General features: G+C 32.8%; 1 protein-coding gene across 4 annotated transcripts in view; it reads right to left on the bottom strand.

Annotated features, from left to right (window-relative positions):
* The window catches only part of LOC135129216 (homeotic protein antennapedia-like), a 295089-nt gene that overhangs the window by 27658 nt on the left and 240093 nt on the right, over positions 1-27338 (bottom strand). The gene's annotated exons all lie outside the window — the stretch shown is intronic.

Below are 27338 nucleotides of genomic sequence, written 5' to 3'. Positions count from 1 at the left end.
ACTATCGCGGAAAGTATGCAAAAACATGTAAGCAAAGGAACGATGTGGAACGAAAATCTTCTAAGAGATACCTTTCAAGCATCAAACTTCTTGAAATAATTATGACATTTTAATATGCCAAAATGCTTTATTTGCATTACTAAAAGTAGTTGCCCTGTTATTGTACGTTATTATTATTAAATATGATGGATTAAATTATTACTTGTTTTTCATAAGAACTAGGTAACTGTAAGATTTTTTTATGGAAAAAATGTGTTCCATGTTTTTTAAAAAAGTGACTATAAACAAATTTTGTTAAAAATGAATAAAATGGCCACATGTAGGTATTCGATTATATTTGTTGTAAAATATTTAAGTAATAAGTAATACAACGGAAACTTCCGGAACAATTGTCCCACATCTAGATCTACCTGCAGAGAAATAGGTGTTACGATTAATTATAAATCGATAAATGCCCTTTTTTAGTGCTCTAACCTTCCCAATGAAAGAATCAAAAGAAGTCTCCTATCATTATTACCCAACCCCATTATCCTTGATATTTTGCATCCGTGACACTTACATGGTCATGATGGAAACACTCCCCAGTTATATTAAAAGGGAAAATGAATGTTTCAAACAATTGTTCATATTGTTATAGTTTATCATCCAATGTATTCTAGAAGTGCACATCTAAAAAAATCGCGACAGGTTGGTCTTAACTAAAGCTTCCATGAAAGGTGTCTATATTACTTGATTTATTTTTCCGAAAAAGGAATATAAAAAAAAACAGTTAGCTTGTAATTTTATAATGAAAGTAAATTAAACTAACTGCTCTTGTCGTTACAAATTAGATTTGTTATAAAAATCGCAGTATCTAGTTGTACACGTTAAACTCTACTGCACATCGACGCCCCCTCCGAGTGTACGTTATGCGGAAAAGTTGATGTCATCTGTTCAAACTACGTAAGTTTTAGTAGGTTGCATTCCGCAACTGCCGCCTCATATGACCCTTAACCCCGTCATCGCTATACTTTTGCGAGTAAGTCTAAGTCATTCCGCGTCAAGAGTATGTCGCAACAAAGTTGGTCGTCCAACTACCGTTAAAGTTTTCTCGCATCAGTCATCATTGTCTTCCCAACAGCCGATAAACAATTCATCACGGCCATTTCATGCGGTCGCTGTGAAACCAGAAAAGAAACTTGAGGTACGTGACATGTCAGTAACACGTGTTTGAAGTACACCCCATGAGCAGCTAACTAGGTGTAGATGTTTCGGTAACTCAACTTGTTTAATGCGGTCGTGTCAAAGGCCAAGTCGTAGTCGCTCTATAAACCGGCTCAAATCTAAACGAGATCTGGATATTCTCATTCTAAGAAGTAGAGTCGTAACGGATGAGAAAACTCCTGAATAACAACCCAAAAAAGAGTTGTCGTTAAAAACGCAACTAATGACCGCCTCGAAAATATTTTCTGCATACCTCGAGGAACAGGTAATTAGATCTACCATATTCAAATTCTCCAGGTTCAGCGGAGCATCTCGGATGTGTTTTAGTAATTGGACTAATAGCAACAAATGAGGTAATTGTATGGCGTAATTGGCATCTGGAGATTTTGCGTGTGCTAATCCATTTACTCGGATGCTCTTAAAAATCGCCCGATACACTTAATTACTGCAGATTAATTACCTCCTCAAGCCGATGTGTTGAGTATCACACATGCTTAATTGCGTTCGGGCTCATTAGCAATCTTATCAATATGAGAACGCGTCAAAAAGGGTCACTTTACGCGGTTATTCTTAGCTTGGAATCCAGCCATCCATGTTTATGGAAAGGTAGAGGGTTTAATAGGAAAACTAATTGCCTCCACCCACAGAATGAAGGTCTCGTCTCCGACATACGATTTGTCAAGTTGAAAGGTTCCGCACACATGCAATTCGTTAACCGCAGCCAGCCAACGTGACGCCGCCATGAAGCTTTGCTTTTTGCGAAAGCTACATTTTTTACCACAGACATGTTTTGATGTACTCCCTGCCTTTGTTTTTTAATGTCACAGATTTATGAGTTGGTTCTGAGAGAGAAAATGCTTGGTAAGTGGATGTGCAAATGAGATTTCAACCACGATCTCGTTGTTTTATTCCAAACCTATTACCATGCTCGCTGTAATTTCAGACACAAAGCGCGATACAACCAGACCCGGAGACACTTTTTAATACATATTTTTCCACATGTTCCATTCAAGGGGAAACTAACGCAAATCGAAAAACAGAAAGCTCCTCTTATGATTATTACGTCATGTAAGAATTACGTCAACGTCTTTTATATTGTCGGCACTGTCGTAATCACAATTTGAACATTTTAGATTTATTCTGGACTCATAGAATTTTGGAAATCAAATTAAACAAATAAAAAAAAGGTATTACGTGGAACGTATCCCTTAAAATTGAATAACAACAATATTAAAACTATAAATAAATGTCAAATTACTAACAGTGACAGATTTCAAAAAATATAAAAACAAGCAACCAATTAATTTTTTAACTTAAATCTAAAAAAATTAATACATAAGCAAAACATTTATTCTAATCCCTAAGACATGTGTTTTTCGCACTTTAAAATATCATGAGTAACGAAAACAAAAAAAAAATGTTTTAAACAGCTTAAACAGTACTTCCCTTGTCCTCTGGAGCGTGACCAATACGCAGGACGTATTTGAGTTTAATTATTTATTTTAATTAATTAAAAACACAACTAACAGATATCTTTATTCATAGACTAAATTTATTGGCTTGAGGTCAAAATCGAATGGACTTTGCGTCGCCGCAATTGAATTTGCCTCATAGTAACACAAATCAGATTATTTATAACTCAGCTACGGTCGCAAATTTCAATTAACGCAACAAGTTAAAACTGGGCCGTAGGTTGATAATAAAGGCACATTTTATTATTCAACAGAAATAAAAGAAATTATATGCGCATGACACATCACAGCTGCTAAATGGTTGGTTTTCAGGATGCTTGACCGTATATTGCTGTCTTTTTTTATTTAAATAAAGACAGATACCAAAGTTTATTGAGACTACCAAGTGATAACGAAAATTTCAAACACTTCACTGAGTATTTTTTAGTCCTAAAAATTTTTGTAAAATTTCTTTTCTTTTTGTAATTACTCATATCCATAAATATGACTAAATCAATGAGCCGAAGATAAAGAAACTTGTCAGTCTAAGCAGTTCAACTGAGAACATTCGGGAATAAAATTTTGAGACGAGGCGACCTCACCAATTATTTGGATGAGATTAACACCTATAAATTTTTGTAAATATTCACTGCTAGTCGTTAAAAATATTCACATTGTAGTTTCTTCAATAAATTATAGAATTAGATTCTGTTGACTTAAATTTTTAGGATAACCCTTAGATATTAAAATAAAATAGTGGTAGATTAAACGACAGACAAAATAACATGTTGAGTTACATGTTTAAAGAGATATTTAATTTATTTAGTTTTATGATGCCCTTATCGTTTATTTTGTGGAGATGATTATTAGATATACAGGGCGAGTATGCGAATATGAAAACAAAATAAGTAATAATAAAAAATCGTCAAAAAAAATTGTTTTTTAATCCATTTGAATTTTTATTTTACTACAAAATTGAGAAAAATTACTTAGCAAAATTCAGTATTTATTTTGATAAGTTTTATTTGTTTTTGTAAAATAATATTTTCTCAAAGCATTTTGTGGACTTTGTTTTCTAAAAAAAATTTTTCCTAAGAAAAATTGCAATAATTTACGAATATTAAATAGTGAATTTAATAAAGCAACGTTTTTAAATTTTTTTGAAATAAAAAAACTGCAAAATCTGAGAAATAAAAAAACCTTAAATGATATTTCTGGAATATAGTTTTTTCCATTGCAAATTTAATATCATTACTTTTAGCTAATAAGTAAAAAAGTTATTCGAGGATTTAGTCGACTCACCCTGTATATTTTTTACATACTCTGGTTGGTCATTACTTAGGCTTTATTTTATTTCTATACGCCTTTTGTAATAAATATTATTATTATTATTTAAAACTCTAGTCTATATTGAAATTCTGATACGATGTTACTACCTTATTCCAATTTCCTTGAAATTCTTTAGCAATGCGCAAAAAATTGCAGTAATGTTACTTTTGACATTAACGTTGTAAGATTTATACAGAGACAAATAGAGCCACGCGCTTTGATGCGGTATCAATTAAATTAAATTAAATTTTAATATACCGAGTGTTTATAAAATTTTTGAACACATAACTTTCAAACATCGACATTTTTTCAAACAGAACATCCTGTATTTTATTACTGACATAATATTAGTAACAAGGCTTCTGTAATACTAGAATTTCAGAAAAAATAGATAAGTACGCTGTTTTCAATATAATTTAGTAGCGAAATTGCTTCATTTACACAGAATCTAAGGAAATATTTTTGAAATTTACTCGAGGGGATAAACAGATACATTTTAGTTGGTGTTGTGTGTTTACTGATAACCCCGATGTAGAAGGTTAAAAACATAAGTAGGTACTATTAAACCCAGATACAGTAAATTGTTACAATATTACTTTTGAGTAAAAACTACTCAACGAAATTTTGAGACGACCTCATGAAAGTTTTGATGGGGTTGAAGACAAAAATTTTTGTTAGTATTTTGCCATCTTCAGGATAAGCTTCAAGTATAGCGAATATTTCCCATTTCATTCTGACATAAATCTAAGTAGCCTAATAAATAGGTACTTTACCTACAAAAAAAATCTTGAAAGTACTTATTTCATTTTAATATAATTTTTAAAGACTCGTAACCGGCAAGTTATATATTATATTACTCAATATAATAAACTTTTGATCTGGATTTAATGCCTCTTATTACAAAAAATCTGAAGTATGGTGGAAAGCGTTATAAGAGAACAATACCTCAAAATTTGTGCGCAAAGTTACCTACCTAAAGCGTAGACACCTTCAGTGGTTTGACCATACTGAATATTTCCACTTTCTTTTCGAGAATACAACTATTTCAGCGTAAGATTTTACCTGTTGTCAACCAATTTCGTCGAACCCCTAATAAAAAATAGAAAGTTACATAACAAAACCGTCGTCTCAACTTTCACCAACCCCATTTTCTTTGATCCCAGTAGTGCCCCATCACCCCCGACGAGTACACCGTCTCCGGTAAGTGATACCTCTTATCAACTCTCAAACCGTCCCAAAAATGTAATTGGCTAAATGTTTAAATGAGATTTGCATGTAAATGGTGGCGGCGGTCCTCCCGGAGCCAACTTTTAATTTAATCAAAGAAGTTGACACTCCAGGGTGTTTTTGGATGGAACGGTTATGTGAGGATGAAAAGCGGGGTGAGACGTTAATGCATGAGGTGTAAATGTCTCGGTTTTAGCGGTGAGGGTGCTGCAACCTGCCTACGCTTTGGGCCAATTAATATTCGCAACCCTTCGCGCGACCCTAGATCTACAATTATTGTACACAACAGCAAACCGCAAATAATTGGAAATTTTTTAATAAAGGGGCGCACCAAGGCTGATAAACCGGCTTCTGGCGCAAGATTTATGGCTTTGAAATGGGCGCCGATCAACCGATGCGTACGCCTCTGTCGGTTAACAGCCGAAGTTTTTGTCTCCGCGATTGATGCCGGTAATGCAGTTAACGTGAATTAAACAGGAAATTTTAATTCGGCTTATTCGGGGGCGGGATTTAGATGTGAAGTTGTGTTGACGCGGCGGCGGCTAATGAAAACTCGTAATTCAAACACGGTTTTGTTGGTTGGAGTTGGAAACATAAATATCTAACTTCATGCCGGCGACAGCGTTTCGGTGCATTGTTAGGTTTAAAATGAATACGCGGGGCAATAAATAGATGTCCTTGCAAGCGCTGGCAGATAAGAAAAATTACAATAGTAATAATAGTAGTAATTAGTTACTTCATATTTTATTCACTTTTGTTTACGTAATAGTAAAAACCACACCTAATTAAATTAGTGGCGTCACATCTACATGTGATAAACAAACTTGTTGCGCAGCCTAATGTATAATTAATTAATTATCGTCAATAGTTAATTTTTATTAAAATTAATGCAAAATCGGTACCTGTTTATTCGCTCGTAAATCTTATCGAGAACGCATACATTAGCAAAAGTCGTACTGTTTATTGCCATTAACATAGTGTAACACACACACAGTAGCGGCTCGTTTGGGAGCTGAACATTGTCAAAAATACATATTAATAATTCGTATTTTAAAAATGTGTACAGTAGGTATGTATACATCTGTGTTCAGTGGCATAACAAATACCTTTGTAATCCGAAATAGATACAAACAATATGTAGGTATACAGTTTTAGAAATACTACCAATAATAATAATATGTAATATACAGTTTATGCTTAGTAGCAAATAACTGAACTGCCTAAATAATGCCAAAAAATGATAAAGTAATAAAAGAAATTTCTTAAGCACTGGAGAGAAAAATAGTTAAAATAGTCGTACAATTCAAGCTTAAACATAACGTAAAGTTGCTAACAAAACTTAGCAGCAAAGGGATTCGCAACAATAGCCTACGTTTGATTTGTCAAAATTTTGGAGCTTTAGTGACTGATATGATGTGGAATTTAGATTTACTTCACATATAAATGACACTATGGTGTTAACTTAATTTTTGACCACATTGAAATGTTCTAAACCCACCTCTGTGTATAGGTTATAATATAATTACAAAAGTTTTACGCAAATGACGTTTTATGGTCTTTAGATTTTGTCTGCGACTTTATAATAAAATTGAATAACTAAGTACGAAAACGATAATGAACAACTATTGAAGCTATCTATTTCTGTATGACTAAAACAATAAATTAAAAAAAAACATGGTTTATTTTCACAAAACCCACATTTTTTATATTCCAAAAATATACAATGTATTATGCATATGTATTGACGTTCTACGCATATTTCTTAGTTAATATATTCCATTGCTCCATTAGTGACTATTTTACATATATATGGATGTGGAAATACTGTGATAAAAACAATATCACCTAAAATATTTTTAGGCGACCATTACAAATCTAGTCGTACCTTTTCGACTGAATATCGTTATAAACAAGACGGAACCAACTTATTGCCTTAGTAGAGAAGCAAAGTAGCATTTTGGTTTTTATCAAATTAGCAGGACCTTTCCTCCAACAACGGAAATAGATTTTCTAACCTCAAAATCATTTACCCAACCAATTATTTTTCTGTGTGGTCGCCTAAGAAACGTTGTATGTACCTCGGCCAAAGAAAACGTTTTCGGTCTCATCGGATTTGTAAAACTTCAGATCAGCCGATAAAAGTTCTTCTTTATGGCCTTAATACACAAATAACTACTGGGATTGAATTTAATACGCTTATCAGATTAGTTTTAATTTCCTTTCTTGTGTATCGTACTTAAAATTTTGATTTTTGTTTTCTGATTGGTCAGTGATCGAACCTGTTCCAGAAAGCACCGCTTTACATATTGAAAATGATTTAAAATAAATTTGAAAATAGATTTTGCATCAAAATGGGCGCCAAAAATTACAAAAAGTCAAATGCGATAAATCCAAAATGTACAAAATATTACTACAGTTGTCGTTTATCAATACATTATATTTTTTACACTTGATTCATTCATTTACGATGTTTAAGACAGCCGGTTCTATATTGCCGCTGATTTTTTGTATACATTATGAAGTATGTCTGCAATAAACCAAAAATTTAATAATGACAACTGACAACGCGGAATGGTATCTACCCTCACCTCTTTGTATAATAAAATTACCGTTTTTCAACAACTGTGTTAAATTTTTTCGCTACTTTTCCTTCCATCAAACAACTCCAACTTGATGAGTTTTTCAACTGAAGTCTCATCAGTTTGGAACGTTTGCAGAATTTCAGAACATCCGATTTCTAAGTCAAGCTGTAAAATGTTCTTCTAAATGTTCTCTCTTTTTCCAAAAATCTGAATGTCTAAAATAAAAGTGAAGAAGGATTCATAAACCATAGGTACCTATATAGAAGTATGTTCTTTTATAAAACGTAAAACGTACTGCCCAAAATGTGTAGATGACACCATGACGTTTCTATACCTATTCCTAAAACTGATTCGATGTTTCACAACACTCACTCCAGTAGTTTCGAAAATAATATGGTTAATAGAATAATACAGACGACAGTAGCCACAAACGGGAGACCCACTTTTTCATACTCTAGGTGTTGAAACGTCGAGAAAATAGGAATGGACACTATTACTTCCCCAGTTTCGTTCGAGAAATAAAAATATCTTACTAATAAGTTGTAGTAATGCTTGAACATTGTTTGTCCTTGTTTACACTGTGACAACGATTTACATACTTATAAGTATAGGAGAACAGTACGTAGTTTCTTTGTTCTCTTAGCTCTATCATCTATTTGTAAATTGCTATAAGGAGAGTGTACCTGATAAAGGTCGGAACAGTACTGAATACAAATCTCTTTTCTCTTTATTGTCATAAAAGTAAGTTCATTGTAGTTATAAAAGAATTGAAACCTCCAACCTCCAACCTGAGAACCTAAATTTAATTGAAAAAGGTAACTTTAGAAAGTAACTACAATATCGACCAATATTAAAAACTTTTCTAATTAGTAACAACTGACTAGAAAAGTTAATAAAATGACGGTGTAATTCACTTGAAATGTTTAAATTATAAAAATTATCGTTAACAAGTATTTTTGTAAACCAAACTTAGAGAGTCATAGTTAAAATTTACGTATATACAGTTGAAAATATAACCTCTTTGTCAATGAAAAATTTTATTTTGACTTCAACGACAATTTTGGTCGTTTCTAAGATTAATAACAACTGCTTCTTTGTAGTATTCATGCGAGGTTTGACTATAAACGTCCAAAAGTTTCGTTTGAAGTCGAAACAGAAACCTGGCGAAAAAATTACCACAAAAGAAAAGCCACGTTCAAATAAAAAGCGCTACGAACAAAAATACCGCTAAAATACATGTTACTATTTTGCTGTCTTCAAATCAATACCAACTTTCAAGACCATTCTGCAGTTAGTAACAGTGCGATGAAGTCTAAGCCCCTAAACACGTCTTCCGTTGTGCTCATTTTTGCTGAGACAAGACTTTATTTAGTTTATTTTTTCTCAGTCAAGTAAGCACGACTGAAATACCAACTAGTTAGTTTAGTATTCAAATTTGCAGAAACAAAGCGAGTATTCAAGAGAACGCTTACTACTCCTCCCTGAACTGCCCTACGAGACATCCATGACGTGTACTTTTTGCACCCTTCCCCTTTCCAATAACTAAGGCTCTTTGCAGTTCCGTTTAATCGCCGGCATTCGACAAACCGGAACTACAGGGAGAAATGCAGTGAAATGGGATTTATCTGGTTCCGTTCGGGAGTTGGGCGCAGATTGTTTTAGCTCGATTAAAATTCCTAGTGCAGAGTATCGGTGAGGGCCGCTTGCTTTGTCCTTTGTCGACCGTTTGCATTTTCATGGAGTTACAACACGAATTCTATCGATTCCAGCCAGCATTGATGAATTGTTTTCATCATGTGCGATTACGCTGCTCCATTTCAATTGCCTTTTCAATAGTCCCTTGATATGCATAGCACTAAATCACAGGACACTATCAACTAGTCAGATAGGTGCAATAGGGTGTCCGCTTCATGTCAGATTATTCAAATACACTGTTTCTGACTTAATGTAGATATCAGCTGCAAATGGAGGCAACCACTTCGATTCGTCAAGGATTAAGAGCTCTTACAGTAATAAGTATTACGAGTGATTAATTTACAGGTGGTCCGATACTAGCCAACAGTCTCTGGCCATCGACTTTCAACTGTAATTACACTTGTACATTTTTGCTTTTACAACAGCATGGTTGCAATTAAGGCAGTCGGTTCATTAAGAGTATTACAGAAATGTGTACTTAATAGAAATGGCAAAATTTGGAAAAATAATTTCATTTCAAATCAGTTTTTTTCTATATGTACACAGAAATTTTGATTATGCTTTTGAAAGGTCATTCTTAATAGACTAGACATCTAACAAAATATGTAGAGAAGTAGGTGCTGAAGGCGACTTTAGAAGATTTACGATGTCGGTAAACGTGTTGACATTTTGAGATTTCGTGTTAGTAGCTCCAATCGTGAATGATAACAGCAAAAAATTATTCTTTCTGAAATTATAAAAATGAACATTGAAGAAGTTACTCTGTATATATTATGTTTCCAACAAATGACACGTTTATATGACACAACAAATTAATGCGTGAAAAAATGTAAAAATTATTTTTTGAAGTTGTAAAGACAAACTTGAGGCTACAACAACACAACAATAACAATAACAAATAAGAAATTTCACAAATTTACGTATCTAATTAATATTAATGTACCAATACTATGTTTTTTCTAAAAAAAAATCAGTGGATTTAAAAAAATGCTTAGTTTTTCAATTTCTGGCCCAATTTGTGTATAAATAAAATATTTGTTGTTGCAAAAAATACAATACGACAAAAATATAGTACTAGAACTAGACTTAAAAGACAACACAAACAAGAGAAAAAATTCCAAATTTGGTAAAAATTGCAAATATGGTTATTACTTTGTGCACACACCACGTAACTTACTGTGTACACAAATGCATGGGTTGAACTCTCAGTTTTAAACAAAACCTCACATTGTGTATAGTCTGTAGCGTCAAGGAACCCAACCCGGTGACTAAATGTTTGGAAAAAGAAAAGAAGAAAATACAAAGTGCTCCCCCGATTAATGATGACACGGAACTATTTCAAATAAACTATAAATTTTCTTAAATTTAGTTGAATACCTTTAGATAATTTACACTCAGTTGTAGAATTGGCCCCTTGCCACGCAAACAATAGTAAAGAAAAGAAAAATGTTCAGAATAAAAATATTTTCTAAATATACAATTTGCCTCTATTACAAAACACGTTTGCATAACGGGCCAAGCAATTTATTTTAGCCATAAATTACAAGAAAAAATTTGTCGCAATTTTTCTTCGAACCGAAAACTCGTCCTAAGTATTTGCGACCACGATTGTCCGTTGACGGAATGTCACTTTTTCCAGGAAACGACTTTGACGCTCGTCGTACCCTCTAGGTGCAAGGTGATAAACTATTTAGTGCGGTTACGAGCTCAACAGGCTGGGGTCAAGAAATCTCACAAATAACGTATAGATGGCAGTAAAAGGCTCTTTACATGGTGATCTTGGGAGGGGCGGAGGGTGCTGCCACCCGGAGTGATTGAGTGAAGGGTGGAGTCACCCCGGAGGGGAACGGGAAAAATTCAAAACAATCATGGCTGCTATCCATCAACATGGCTGCTATTAAGGGGGAAAATGATGGCCACTGAATACATTACGGGCTAAGCTGAGATTATCTCGGAGATTTTTGTCGGGTTTTAGTTGGAGCGCTGCACTTAACTGTGTTTCTTCGATTTATTTATGGACGGTGAGTTCGGTTAATTGATTTTAGAGTGAGAATCGGCGATTTGAACCCGGAATTGCAGATTGCGACTGAAATCGTTCGGGAAAATCTACCTGCGACGCGCGGAGGAAGTAGCAAATAATTAATTACGAAAAACAGATCTTGTTACAGTAATTTTTGTGATGAAGATAACTTAGTAACTCTACCCTAAATAATTAAATTCAACAGAAGATTATAATAAATGTGAAAAAATAATCTTTAGCAATTTATAGCTTTTATCAAACGTTGTAGATCCATTGTGTTGTAACAGTAACAGTGAATAATATCAGACACAATATAAAATCAGTTGTATAAACTTGTCGAAAATATAACGTGATCGATATTTTTATAGGTATTTATATCAAGCGTTTTGGTAAGTTTTAGAATATGTAGGTTAAGTAACATTTGTTATAGTATTGTCAGAACCACATCGCTATATAGGTAATAGGTATACATACTGTTTATAGAAAACTGTCACCTGAAAACATAGATCAGTGTTATATATGGTGATGTCTCCTTTTTTTTCTCATAAATGACATCTTAGACACCGTGAATGTAAGTGGGTAGGTCATTAGAAGAAAGTTTTTTGCTGATGAAAAATCCGACAACAAATCTGAGCTTGATAAATTTCTTTATTTTTATTTCAACACTTTAATAATTTCAAGAAAACTTCCTTTCTGATAGAGTTAAACTTTAGGCCTACGCTACTTACAGTGGCAGTAACGGTGCCTGTTTAAAAAAAATCACAATTTTTGTTGCAGTTGTTGTTTTGGAAATCTGATCTTAACCGTATAAAATCAATCGATCAGGAACCTTGAGATCTGGCTGCTCTTGACGTTTTCGATGGATTCTCATATTTTGAAATATATTTTTTATTTTCTATTAAATCATGCAACTTTAACAGCACTCAAAAGTACATAACACTAATGCAAAACAAAACAAGCATGTGTGTTGTTTATAAATTCAAATAAAGACTATATTTGGAAATAGTCATAAACAAGATGATATACTACTGTATTTTGTGAATCATATTTTACCACAATTTACGAGCTACATTGCACAAACGGCCAATGACTTGAACCGTGAAGTTTAGTACATTCATAAATAATCTTAATATTATTTCAGTTTTTTGTAAAAAGCTAGCATTCCTCAAATTCCCGTCAGTGCAATGACAATTATTGCACAATCACAATATTTTTACCAACTGCAGTGAAAGTTATTAGTTTGGGAAAAAACCACGAGGGAAAAAGTTGGAAACTATTTTAAAAGTGACTTGCCTAATCCACACTAATTAACATTTAATTAAACACAAAAGGAAGCTGAAAAATTGTCTTTTTTCTCGCGGCCTTGTAAATACCTACTCGATCGTAAATAAATTAAGAACCGATAAAAATCGTGACAAAAAGCGACGTTAATTAATTTTTGAAAGTGGTTAATACCCATAATTTTGCTAATTATATTACAAATTAAAAGCTATAATTACTTTCAAATTAATATAATACTGATTAATTCCTGTTGTCAAAATACCACAGTCAGTGTAGCCGGTGGATTTTTCTTGTTTGAAAATAAAACTTCGATTTCAACGCCGGGACTAAAAAAAGTTGTCTATTCACCTGATTATAATGTGCCCATGTAACTAATTTTCTACCGAAAGGAGCCCTCAATATAGGTAGACAGGTATAAATTAACCCAAGCGTCGGCAAATTAAAGATATCTTTCATTCCTCTCGACTTCCCTCTACTTAAATTTGTTATTCATAAAGGAAACAGTCAGTCTGTTTTATGAATAATGATTTAAGTTTTTTTATTTAAAAATTTAAGCAGATATTTAACAAGATTCTTGCAGAAAAAAAGTGTTTTTAAGAATTAGTTTTCGCAGGCCGTACCAAATAATTATATGCAAATCTGAATGAATAATTTAAATATAGAAAATAGATGTTTCCAATATGACGCACGGTTTTGCGGTTTTGTGTATCTGACATTTCTAGGTTCAATTTTGTCAACAATAATAAGTAGTCTTAGTTTATAATTATACAGAATAATTGTTGAGGTAGTGGTTACATAACAGAGATACAGTTGTAAATTTAACTGAATAAAACGATGCGATAAATGACTGTTATAACACACTATCGCAATAACAACAGGCCGTGACTAAATATTATGCCAAAAAAGCAGTTATCACCTCATCAACACTTTATAAAATATTAAGTACTGTGCAAATTTTAAAATGTGTTACATATATCATATTAGATCCAGCGTCGGAACATACACTAACGTTACTTACAATTTCAAACACTCTATGAAGAAAACTATGCTTTAATCACTACACACTTAGAACATACTAAAGCGGCTCTTCAAGTTTAACAGCTAACAAGGTGACTAAAGTAAATTAAAATGAAAATAAATTACCTATAAAAAACGGTTTTACATTTTAACTGATAACTCCAGGCTTTAATACTGTTTGCGCCAATAGAATACATATTTAGGTAAAACTTAGTACCTATCGACCTAGAATAATATCACAAAATACATAGCAAATGAGGGAGACATAAATAAATATGCCACATGTACTATTATAATCTAAAAATTTAAATTTTAACAAAAATATTTGCACATCTAATCTTCTGCAATTTCTATTCTAAAGGTAGGCATTAATGTTAAATATATGGAAAGAAACAGCTATTAAGGAGCCCCATACATAATATACATATGGAAAAACAAGTCATATATCTATGTTCTAACTGGCATATTCAGAGGGCAGCACACACTTCAGTTGATAGCAAAACTAAAGAGACCTTTGGAGAGTACACTGTAATAAATTATTTATTTTACTTTTAAATATTTTAAGCAAGTAACATTGACGACTTTTTGATTTTGAAAAAGTTATTCTTTTGCGTTACGGAATGATGCTTCCATATTACCTGCATGAAACTATTTTCCGGTAAGTAGTTTTATAATTACATGCAAAATAAATACAATTATTTATTTGTTCTAATTATAGTTTTATACAATCAGAGCAAACTGTGAAACCTTGCTCAAACTCAGACATTACTGTTTAATATCAATTCCTCGACATTTCTTTATGGTTGCGTGTATTTTATGGGTTCAGACCTATACAGGAAATGTCAGACATTGATGCCAATCTGAATAAAGTTTATTGAAATATTTAGATTCTTGTAATTTTTCACTTGTTTAATATAGTTTAAGAAGTAACCTCAGCAACATGTAATTTCAGTTATAGTTGAAAATACGCAAAGTGGACTATTTCTTTTTTATTAATTGTTAATTTCTGTTTCAAAATCAAATGAGTAAAACCAAATTAATTGGTGATTATTTTGCATAATTTAAATTTTCTTAGGTTGTATTAATTGATATACATATAATATAGCAAAAAGTACTTTTTTAATGTTATGAACAATCATAATTATACACAGATATTTTCGGCTAGCGTCTAGCCAGTTTAAATAAAGTGGTCAGAAACCACAGCGAATCATAGAGGATTATTTACCTGCCTCGGAGAAATGATAACTTAGAAAACATAGTTGATTTGACCTTGGTGAAATAAAAGCCTGTTTGGAATGAAACATTTTTCCTTTTATCATTTGTTGAGTATCAGTTTCAACTTTCAACTATAATATTTTTTACCAAACTATTAATTTTATGCATTACAAGCTCTAATCGTAACAATTTGGTCATAAACAACAATTTTTTGATTTTTCGAGTATGTTAACAATTTTGCAAATTTTTCCCATCTTGTGTGCGTGTTGTTCCCGTTTCTTAATTCGTAGATGCATTAATGTTTCGAACTTGGTTTTTACGAAATTTCTTTGTTTAAATATTTATTCTCCTTGTTATATTTAATAATTTGTAAATTTAAATAGCTTTTAAAAATTTGTATATTTTCCTTTTTCAGACTGTGATTTTCGTTAATTCAAGTTCCAAAATAGACATTTGGTTTGGTTTTTGTTTTATGCTATTTTCCTTGCCTTTCTGTTCTTTTATATCTATTCGTCGTACAGTTTATACATCCTAATTAATAAAATCAGTATCTATTAATTTATTCCTTCTTTTCTGTGTCTTCAGAAGTGGACATTATATTAAGTACCTATTTTTAGATTGTTCCTACTTGTTACTGGCATTTTTCCAAGGTTTTCAAATTGTCTGTCTATATAATTTACGTTGTATTTTTTTTTAATAGTTTTTGTTTAATAAATTTAACTTTCTGTCTAAGTTGGATGTTTTATTCAGTCCAAGGTCATTTCTATGTATCTAAGAATTTAAATGTATTATATCTGTCTCTTTTCATGTTAATATTCTCACGTTTGTTATTTAAAAACTGCAAGAAACCATCGACTTAAAAATTCTTCAGATGACGTCGCTAACCATTTTACTTCATACCTTTTTCTGTATGCCCTTGATTTTGAATATATTGTTTTCTAAGAGGTTGTAATTTTTTACTAAAACGGGACGTACCTACTTACTAGTTCCGTTGTTTTCCTCTATGAATAAAGCTTTTCTCTGAATTCAAAGAAATTTAGTCCACTACTGTGTACTTATAATAACTTTTTTCCCTTTTTCTAGGACTATAATATAAGCTGCTGCATCGGTTTTTCGTTACTATGTTCATTGTTTTCTTTAATGGTGCATTTGAATTCCTCATTTCAAAGATACTGATGTAGTGTTCGTTAACAGTACATGATAATACAACAATACTGTTTTATATTTCTACTAGTGGACTTTAAGCTGTAATAACCGATCAACTAAGCAGTATTTTTACTTCTCAAGCGTAAGCTAAGAAAGTACTGTACATAATGTTCATCCGGCGGGAGTATGAAAAAATAGGTCACCAATTTCCGTCTGTCTGTCTGTCTGTCTGTCGTCTGTGTCGATTTTTATTAGAGAAATAATCACCGAAACTACCGGACAGATTGTTGGCAATTTTTATAAATATGTTAAAACTATCGTGTAGATGGTAACACGCCAACCATAACATAAGATGAGTTTTTTTTTGTTAATTTGTTTAGTGACTTATTCACATTGTTGTCACTGATCTAATTGCTTTTTCGTCTTTACCTATCTTAGCCATCCCCTATAGGTTTGGTATTTTAAGATTCACTAATAATTTTTTTTTCATTTTATCAACATTCTTTTGAATTCTTTTGGCATGTCCGCTCATCTCCATGGAAGACCGTGCGTGCTGTTGATTTGTTTTCTACAGTCATTTTTATACTGTTTTTTTGTTGTCGATTCTATTATTATATATATTATTCTCTGCCTCGTTTGTTTTAAGTAATAGCTTTTTTTCAATTATTCTTCATCTATGGTGATATCTTCTAAGGGTGGATTTTTGAGTCTGAGTTAGAATTGATGTGTGTGTGTTGATTTTCCTTCACTTGTCTAATATACAGAATTCGTAAGAAAATCTTTTCAACAGAAGCTTCTGAGAATGATCCTAACAAGGATATGGACCATAGATAAGGAAAACTATTTACTTCAGAAATCTCAAGTTTACAAATATAGACATCGTCAATAGAACTCCAAATTACTGAGGCATACTCTAGTTGTGATCTTACAAAAAAATACTATACACCTTCAATGCATCTAGATCTTCTATATCTTTAGTGTTCGGAATAACAAATCCCAACAAGCAAAATTCTAGACAGAAGAAACTAGTTTCTGGATTTACTAAAATAGGATTGGAAATATTATTCTGGAAGTCTGTAGTTTTTAGCTTCCTTGTGTACGATATAGCAAAACACTTACGGTGGTAAAATTTCAATTATTATTATTAACGAACCATTTGATAATTTTAGGAAGTTGTTTTGGAGTTCCACACACTGACATCAGTTTTAATTTCTAAGAGTATCTTTAAGTCATCTGCGTACATTAAACATTTCCATATTTACGTACGTAATGTGGCTAACAAATAAGTTAAAGAAGAGTGGTCCCAACACTGAATCTTGAGGAACTCCACATGACAATGAAAGATCTTGAATAAAAACCAAAAATAGAGGACGATTTTCTAAAAAAAAATATATTCACGTTTACAACACAAGATGAAAATCCAAAATTTGGAAGTTTGTTTATAAGAAGAATCTGATTTATTGCACCGAACGCCCTAGAAAAGTCGGTGTAAATACAATTAACTTGTCCAGTTTTTACGGCTAAATTTGCGATAATAGATCTTCCCTTCACAAATTCAAGTTGGCATCTAGAGATCATTCCTAATATATGAAGGTTAATGTAAATATGCATTATTTGCTCAAAGATTTTCCCAAAATTATTTATTATGGTTACAGATCTGTAATTGGAAAAGTGAAATCCAAACCTGCAAGACATAAAAATCAGATACGTTCGTAATAACTTTTGTCCCTGATTTTTTGAGCTTCAAAGTGTGATGAAAAAAACCACGAAAATAATTTTGTCTACATATCGCAAAAACAACAAAGGACTTAAATTACAGTCTGTGATTGACAGTTTCAAAGGCACTACTGAAGTCTGCGAGTTCAAAAACTCATGTAAGAGATTTGTTGTAGATCTATGAATCAAGATCCCAGTTGACAATTTGAAAGTTGTGCATGAACGTTTTTTCTTGTGAACTGGAGTTATTCTAATAAATTTCCACTACGTTTGTAAGATAGATACAAAATACATTAATTTGCAGATCTTAAAATAAACATAATTTAAACAAAATTATATCAATTGTCCTAGAATAGTAGAGATGGATAGTATTAATAGTAAATAACAGTAACGGTGTTAAGAAAAATGAAAGAAAACGCTAAAGAAAAATGAACCATGTAATAAAGATAAAATACTTAGTATTGGAACCGAAATGTTGATCTCTCATTCTGGCAATCATCGAATGAATAGAATGCCCTTTTGAACAAAAAACAACGGATTTTAGTTAACAAACTTTTGCTTTAAGTGATATGGAAATGTTACTTAAAAAATTTAATACAATAATAGTTTCTGCCACCTCTGGTTTTTGAACCCTGATGGATTGTAAGCATAAACGTAAACTAATGGTATATAGATGATATTCTTGATATTGTTTTTTTGCCCCAATTTTGTCAGTTGCATATACTATGGTGACTTCTGCAATGTGTACCCATCTAATCTTCCATTTCTTGTTGCTATTCGCATAATATTCCGTCGTCCAATTTTGTTTCTTTTTCTGCGATTATGTTAAACAGTTTAGATATTGAGTGTTTGTATGATTCTTCTTTCATACAGTTTGTTTTGAATTGAACACTTTTCTTCCCAATGGTTTACCTTTGTGTGTCGATTTCCGACATTTGCATTCCCGAAGCCTGAAATTTATTTCATCAACTTCAACTTTCATTTGGAATAAACAAAATTGACAGAAAAACGTCCATTGTACCTGATATTAGACGAAGACTAATTTTTACATCACGTTTGCATAGTAACATCTACAAATAACAGTATTTCAAAAAACTGAGCGTCTTTTATGGCATCAAATATAGTTACCTATCCTTTCACGACTACCAAAACGTTATACCGCAAAATCTATCCTTTCCATCTGTATCCCTTGTAACTCTCCACATGGCCACCCACCACCCACCCATTCAACATGACATTTTCGCATGCAAATCATCGGCCATTGTCGATGTGGGAATCCGCATAAATAATCATGTAATGAGGACGAGTTGTGAATTCGTTTGGAAGTACTTGTACGTTTGGCGCATGAATGAAACTTGAAGCGAAGGTATGTGAAGGTGTGAGGGTGTCGTTGTATGTGAGTTATGGCCTCGCTTTATCGAGTTGGTTCTGGCTGTACGCCCTGCTGCTGATTCCGCAACACTCCACTCATGTGTGCTCTGGGTGATAATCAGCCGGATGGGACGCCACCGGTGGGTGCGCTTCCCGTTATACAGTGCTGATCAACACATATCTGCTTTAAAAAATATTTATTTACTATTTCACTCGGACGGAAATCGCATCGACCGCCCTACGGCGTAAAATTCATACGCGGTGGGGTTGCGAGTGGAACTGATGAAAATTCTGTATGAAAATAATGTTCATTTTTAATAGAAATAAGGCACACATAAACGGTAGAAACTCTTTCTTAAACTCTTGTGGGTAGACACAATAAAAAGTAGGCATTAAGACTACAACAATCAAATAGGTTATATTTCAAAAATTTGACGTCCACAAAATGGGTGACTTTTTAAACTTTAGAGATAGTTTTTTGTGAAAAAAGTTCGGGGAAGGTTTTCACGTCTTCGACACATTCTGACACTAGCATCTCATCTATTTTATAGAGAATAGACAAAAGTTTAATAGGTAAAAGTACTTTTAAATCTTCGTATCCAAGACGGAAGCTTCACTTTAGCTGCAACATTAATAGCCATATAGTTTTAAAAATCACTAGCCGAATAAAGTTGCTTACGTTGTTCATACGTTGGAATAAGTCTTAAGTAAGTCTTTGGAATGTAAGAATGCATCTAAATATTATTAACTTCAAGAGATCTAAAAACTTTCAGATTTCTACAACTTTCTGCGTTTTTGGATTGAACACTCATTAAAACATGTTTACGGAAAAAGTAGGTGCTTCGACACTCGGTATATTTATCAATTTTACCCTCGGTATTAAACAATATGGGTGTTCGGAAGCATCGACCGTCCCAACAGCGAAAAATTCAAACGCGATTTGCGGTGGGATTGGGGTTGCGAGTGGAGGTGCTGCTGGGAATAGAGTGGCAATGCTCCGAGGAGAGGATAACTGACCATTAGTTCCCTAACTACGGAAAGTTTTTCTTCGTTTTCAGCCCCTGGTTCTGGTTGTGGTAATCTTGTTTTAGTGGCGGTGGATTGAGGGTGGTGGAATGGACAAGATGATAGTTTAAATGGAGTGCTATCATTATTTCAGATAACTTCATCTGTATGTGACTTCAGCGATTTTGCACAGCACGGTTTTAAATCATTATTTTTTCGCGACAAAAAAAAATAACGAAAATGAAATATACAATACACGGATTAAAATTTATTATCGCAAAATTTATTTCTGTAATAATAGTTAGTTGAATTTCAGAGTTATTTCAAAGTCATAAAATGAAAATTTATGATTTCATGAAACGTAAAAAAGCTTTTGTGTATTTTATGAATCAGCAAAAACTAATATAAAGTGTTTATGTAGTAAATCCAACAAAAAATAAAGATGTTCCAAAACAAAATAACACACCTGTGGTTCTACAGTTGTTGCGAGAGCGTTTGTAAAGCGACGTATACAAACGTATTTTACTAAGTTAACTACTAAGAGATGCAAATAGAAAAGTAGGTATTTAGGTAAAATACCTACTCAAATGTATGTTTTATTGTTATAGTCAGGATTAAAATTACAAATTTAGTCGTCCTTTAAAAAAAGTAACAGGCAGTATTGTTTATATTATTTAGATTTCACTACATACGGATTGTCAGAAATACGCTTTCCAGAACTAGACCGCATCTTCAGGATATTGAACCATTTTCAAATCTATCCCGAAACTGTTGTTTTAATTTCATCCATCCTAATCTCTCGAAGATGCACTGTGCGAAACGTAGAGTTTATTTTCAAATTTTGACACAATGCAATTTTGAAACAAACTCTTAAAACAACCCAAGGAATAACCCCGATTTTTTTCCGCATCTTTAGTAAACACCTGTATTTAAGCAAAAAATAAATCGAGACATGGAAGAGCAGCTTGACTGAACGCCGCCACAAAAAATTAGTTAATAAAGGTTATTGAATTGAATTCAATTATGATAAAAGTCACACAAGTCCATAATAAAAAAGAAAAAAGTATTTTCAAGTTGTTCGGACAGTAATGAAACTCGAATATAAAGAAGTCCAGGTTTTTAGACAAACTATAAATTAGATAAAAGTAAAGGGGCATGTTATGCATATGCTTCAAGTGACACTTTCTTAATAAAATTTTGTGTTGACGTCAATTTTCTAATAGGGACAAATTCAATAATGTAAACAGCACCGTGTAATACAATTGACAAAAAAACGGTGTTACTAAAAGAAGATATGATAAAACAAAGAATATAAACCATTCTAAAAAAAAAAAAGAACTTACCAATAACTTAGGAACGTGTCCAGAAGCATATTTTTCTGAAAATTTCAAATGAGATTTACTTTTACGAAATTCTGGCACGACGTTATCAAGTTCTTGGGAGGGATGAACAGATAAATTCTAATTACTACGTTAACGATGAGCATAAAGCGTGTACAAATAATTTGAGTGCAATCTGTATTGAACTTTATAAGATGTGAAATTTCACAATAATCTATCCAATAATTTGAAAAATTATTTGTCTAGTAAAATATTGGCTATTTTATAGGATCAATGGAAACGGGCGACCAGCTCATTTTAAGAGTTACGAAACGTCTAGAAAAGATGAAATTAACAATTCGTCAAATGGACTCTATCATAATACTTTTCTAACTTAGTGGGGTCTTCTCACTAATAGCTCTTAACACTATTTCAGCAATTCTAAACATGCTTTCATAAACGTTTCTTACATCCAGTAACCTGTGAAATTTAAAAGTGCTACATATTTGCCACTTAATAATGATAGACCTTTTTAAAATTTTACTTGATATATGTAGGTAGTATATCAACTGTCGTTGTTATTATAATTTATTACACCACGAAAGAGGCGGAACGAATCAATGCCTCAGAAAAGGGTTTACTATGTGCAAGATGATAGTGTATAGGTATTAATTTGCATATTAAATTGTTTTCCATATATATGAAATAAAACTAAAATTTTTTCCTAGTTTTCCGGCGACCGTTTACTTTAATGTTTTTTCGATGTCTCATTACCCGAAGAGTATTAAAAATTTCCGTCTGTCTGTCGTTTCTAGTCTGTCGATCTGTGGTCTGTCCGTTTGTGGTCTGTTGGCGATTTTATTAGGCAGATAGTTTCCGAAACTACTGAATTCATTCTTGTGAAATTGTGCATGTATTTTATCAATACCACATAGAGTAAACGCTGCCCAAAATTTGTATAGTCATTCCCAGCTACAATTTGATGACGTCATCTCAAAATTTCATATAGTCAATTACTTCAATCTCATAAAATAATATACTTCTATAGTTGTGAATTATGAATCCGCCTTTATTTTTTACCTAGATACCCAGATTTTTGGAAACAAATCAAAAAACGTTTTTAGATTATCGTAAGCATAGTACATCGTTAATTATAATGTAACCTTTTACCCCTCTTCAAAATTTGATGACCTCATCTCAAAATTTACAAAATATGCATTCCTGTTTTTTACTTATAAAGAGTGACTCGAACAAAAATTAATGAAGGAAGCAATTTATTTTATTGTTCAATTCAAGAACCGTTGACGCTACAGTACTGTTATTATTAGTAGTACAATGCGCCTATTCAAATTGATATACCTATGTCCTTGCTAAAATTTAGTTATGAGAAAACTCACTTGAAATATCGCATAGCATGCATATTCACGTGCACAGCTGACTGTTTGCTTTACTGTGACTCGCTCGGCTCCTAATCCCAGTTTACCCGATTGAGCGTTTCACCCAAAGCCTGACGATTCAGACTATCATCTGCCTAACGAAGTTTTCACTTCAAAAATAAAATTCGCAAAATCCAGTTTTATGATTTTTCGCAGAAGCCGGGCTAGATTTAAAGGGCGAGGGAAGCTCTGTCTAAACAACCTTAAACCATTTTTTTAATACTTCGTAACTTTGTTTAAATAAATCTGAAATATCTTCTGAACTACATATTCGGAACTATAAGTATTCTGTATTACTTTCTTTTTTTGCTATTAAGAATCAAAATATGTGAAAATATATTCTAATAAAAAGTAAAAGTTTATTTAATATGCAACTTTATAAATAGAGCGAGCGCCTTGTGCAGCGGATTATGTTTAGGTTATACACCTAATTGAATTCAGCTTTACACACAGCATTTTTTACTTTAATTTAGTGTTTTTCGTTGTTTGAAAGTTGCTAAGTATAACTCGCATTGTCTAAAATAAAGTACGATAACGTTTCCAGATTTTTTTTTCGTATCCCAGGCACACCACTTGCTCATTTATCGTTAAAGTAAATGACAAAATCGTCAAAAGTATTTAAGACAGTACCAACAAATTTGTTTCCAATTAAAGCAGAATACTGAATAATTATTCTAACAAAAACCGTCGGAACTCTAAAATATGAATCACTGTATAAAACAAATATTTATTTAATGCAATAACCTTGTCCTGCACCCTGCAATAAAAATAAATTTAGTGCTTTCATTAAAATACTATGTGTTTCATAAAGCTTCAGAACGGCGCTAAGACAGTAATAATTGTTGCTGCTGAAAAAATAAAAAACGCTCTATATCATCTTCTAATGCGCTTCATAAAATAAACCGGCAAACAATAGGGCCTCTTCATATATTACATTTCTGCTAATGTTGCCGTACAAAACTACAGCAAACATAAAAGCGCCATATAACACCGAAATGTCGCGGTAGCGAAAACTGAAATTGATAAATTGAACGGTCTGCGGTGGATGCGAGCGCGATGAAAATCAGTCGAAATGCCTCCAGCTATCCGAGAATGGCCACAAAACCCGACCAATAACTGAGAAAGAGTAATATTTTTGCGGCAATTAACGCCTCCCCGAAACCAGCTTCGCCGACGCTAATTTTTGACGTAACGCGTCGCGTCGATCCTGCATTTTCTAGATTAATACGTTTGCATGCGATTTTGCGATCGCAGATAACTCGAAAACACGTTTGCTAGTTGACTGGAACCATAAAATCATTTCACATTTTAGCGGAAACTATAAATATGCCAGTGGAAATTTATCTCAAGGGGTGGGATTTCGTGTCAATTTTTATAAACTGGCGGTATTTGGTGTAAATCATAAAATGATTCAGCGGAAAGCTGGAATTTATTATTGTGCACTAGAACAAAATGCTGGCGGATCGATGCACACTTGTGGGGCTTGGCGGGCGGTTGGAACCAGTTGAAACTATCGCAATTGTGGTTTTTCAACACTTGGACAAGAAAAGGTAGAAAAAGTAGCAAATATTGTCTGCTGTGTTCATGGAAGATGTTCGGTGTTCCGTTCATGTGGTGATTTATTGTTGTGTTTTTTATGTCATTATGCTACTGCTGAATTTTCGGTGAGTGTATGCAGTCGTTGCCACGGAGAATGGATATTATCTACGATCTTTATCATCTTTAAGTAGTAGGTAACTCGTAAGTATGAATATCTCATTATTAAAGTAATTAACTTCATCGACAAGAAAGCTGTTACAGTTATATAAATTGACACAAATTGTTGTCCAAAACAATGGATGTTCACAACTTGATCTTAAGTATATTGAGAAAAACATTTCAAAGGTGATGATGACAGAGTATCTGAATTGTTTCGAATCTGATTTATGATTTTAGCATGATGTTCTTTGCTAAGTTTAAAGTAAGGCTTCAACGAATTTCGCGTGGGATGGCTCGTTACTTTAAATATTTCTTGCAAATTCTTGCCTTTTTAGTGTTTATTCCAACATTTTCTGTACCTAAATCCGTCCACTTACTAATTTGATTCAAACCAACGGGACAGTTTTTGTACCAAACATTTGTTGCTTTCCAGTCCTTATTTGGCGTCAAAAATAAGCGATTCGTCTTCACATTCGAAGTTCGTTTAGCCATCATCTTTTCAAACACCCTCACCGAACATAAATCTTCATTTCCTTTGTTTGGTGTCAACCACTTGCTTTCAGCCAAATTTTGCTCATCTTATTGGGTTATTTTTCCAAAAATTCAACTACACATGATGTTGCTTCATTCCCATGCCAGGTCAACTCTACAGCTGCAATTTGGAAAAATTTTCTTTGCAAATCTTCGGGGAATTTATTTTTCGACACTTGTCAAAGCTGCAGAACTATTTTTTCTTTTTTCTGTTAATGGCTGAAGTTATTTTTTCTTAGTTGTGCGGGCTTTACAAACTCTTTAAATACTAAATCTTTGAACGGGTCCATTTTCCGATTGTGCTCTTTAAAGTATTTTTCTTGAATAAGTTTAAAACACCTATATTCCATATAGTTTTCACAACAATTTCTTTGTAATCAGACTCATCTTTTCGTTTTTATTATTAAATTTTAGGTTTATTGTAGAAATACTTTAAAAAATTTACAAAAATTCAGGCCAGCTTGATGACTTTTTTAATTAAACACCCGATACGTGGTATTTAACCAATGTTTCAAGTGAAGACGAAGAACGTGTCTACGCATTATTTGTGGATCTAAATGTAATTTAGGGTGGTTGAAATGTTTTAGAGTAAAGGGAATAAGTAAGACCTTCAGGGGACATAGACGACCTTTTATAAGTTGTATAAAAGGATGAAAGAAAAATGAAAGAAGCAATGCGTTGTTTAAAAAGGTATCCCTATGTAGCAAAAAAGTTGGAAGTGAGTGGAGTGAGAGTATCGAATCTGCGATATTCGCGTTATTACTCAGCGTTCCTCTTATACTGTTATAAAAAAAAATTATACAATGTAAGGTAAACAATCAAAACGGATTCAAAAACCACAAGTACAAGGAGTATGTTATTTTACAGAATTTAAATATCATACACAATTTTATGCACAAGTTTGAGGTGACGTTATCTATATCTACAAGATATTTCCCACATACATAAATATCAACACAAACGGCACACGACAAACAACAGACAGACAGACAGACAGACAGAAACCATTCGCCAAATGGACAATACTTCCTTAGCTTATGTTCGGGATGTAAAAACATCCAAAGTGAAAGTAAACTCTTTTAAGGACAGAAAATTATAAAAATTAAGTCAGCTCAAGAAGTAAAAACGCAAATAAAGCAGGCGAAACTGCTTGTAGTAGGTATATAGTAAGAGAATTTTTGAGAATGAGGTCAGACACTGTCAAATAATGCTAATGTTACACATTTTAAAACCATATTTGTTGAATCCATTAATGATTGAATTGAAATATTCAATATCATTAATAAGCTACGATATATATGACTTCAACGGTAGAATAATTAAATGGCATTTTTCATCAATAAATACATTGATAAAAAGTGTTCCCTATATATTTAAAAATAGTAAAAGGTGTAGCTATCCACAAGGAAGGCCATCCAAGTGACATTAACAAATACCGTGATCAATTGTGATTCTTCCAATTTTGTGGAAAATATTCGAATCACTACTAAAAGAACGTTTAGTTACATTTTTGAAAAATAGTACCTATATCTACTCTTTGTTGCTGCACAGTTTAGTTTCAGAAAAAACAAGTCAACAATCCATGTAATAATACTAAATGCAGTAGAAAACATATTCAAAGGTTTTGAAGAAGGTAAAATTACAAACATCACTTTAATTGGTCTAACAAAGGCATTTCACTGTAGGCATCCCCCAAGGCTCTATTCTGGGACCAATTCGTTTCCTCGCCTTCATAAATGACGTATGTACCATCCTATTTTTGTGCTCTGAATACCCTGAGCACTATTATTATTGGGTGATGACACGACCATCATTAGTCAGAGCAAAAGTATAACAGAACTCAACATTAGAGGAGAACGCCAGGAAGAGCTGCGAAATGTAGTTGAAAGCTAATACGCTTAAAATAAAAAAAAAGATATTATGGAGAAATTCTACTCGCACCATTAGATTCTTCCGTGTACAAAAGAAAGTCATTGGAAGATTAGTCGACATCTCAGACCAAAATGCACAGTGATAAAGGCTGCGAGAGATAAGAAGGTCATGAGAAAATAAAAGAAAGAAAAGGGGGACTAGGAGAAAATTTGCCGCCATCAAAA

This window comes from Zophobas morio, unplaced genomic scaffold, assembly GCF_036711695.1.
Source record: "Zophobas morio isolate AGI-343-1 ecotype UQ-CSIRO unplaced genomic scaffold, CSIRO_AGI_Zmor_V1 ptg000014l, whole genome shotgun sequence".
NCBI classification, from domain to species: Eukaryota; Metazoa; Arthropoda; class Insecta; order Coleoptera; family Tenebrionidae; genus Zophobas; species Zophobas morio.
Note: the sequence above shows the minus strand (reverse complement) of the source record. Positions and strands in the feature narration are given on the sequence as shown.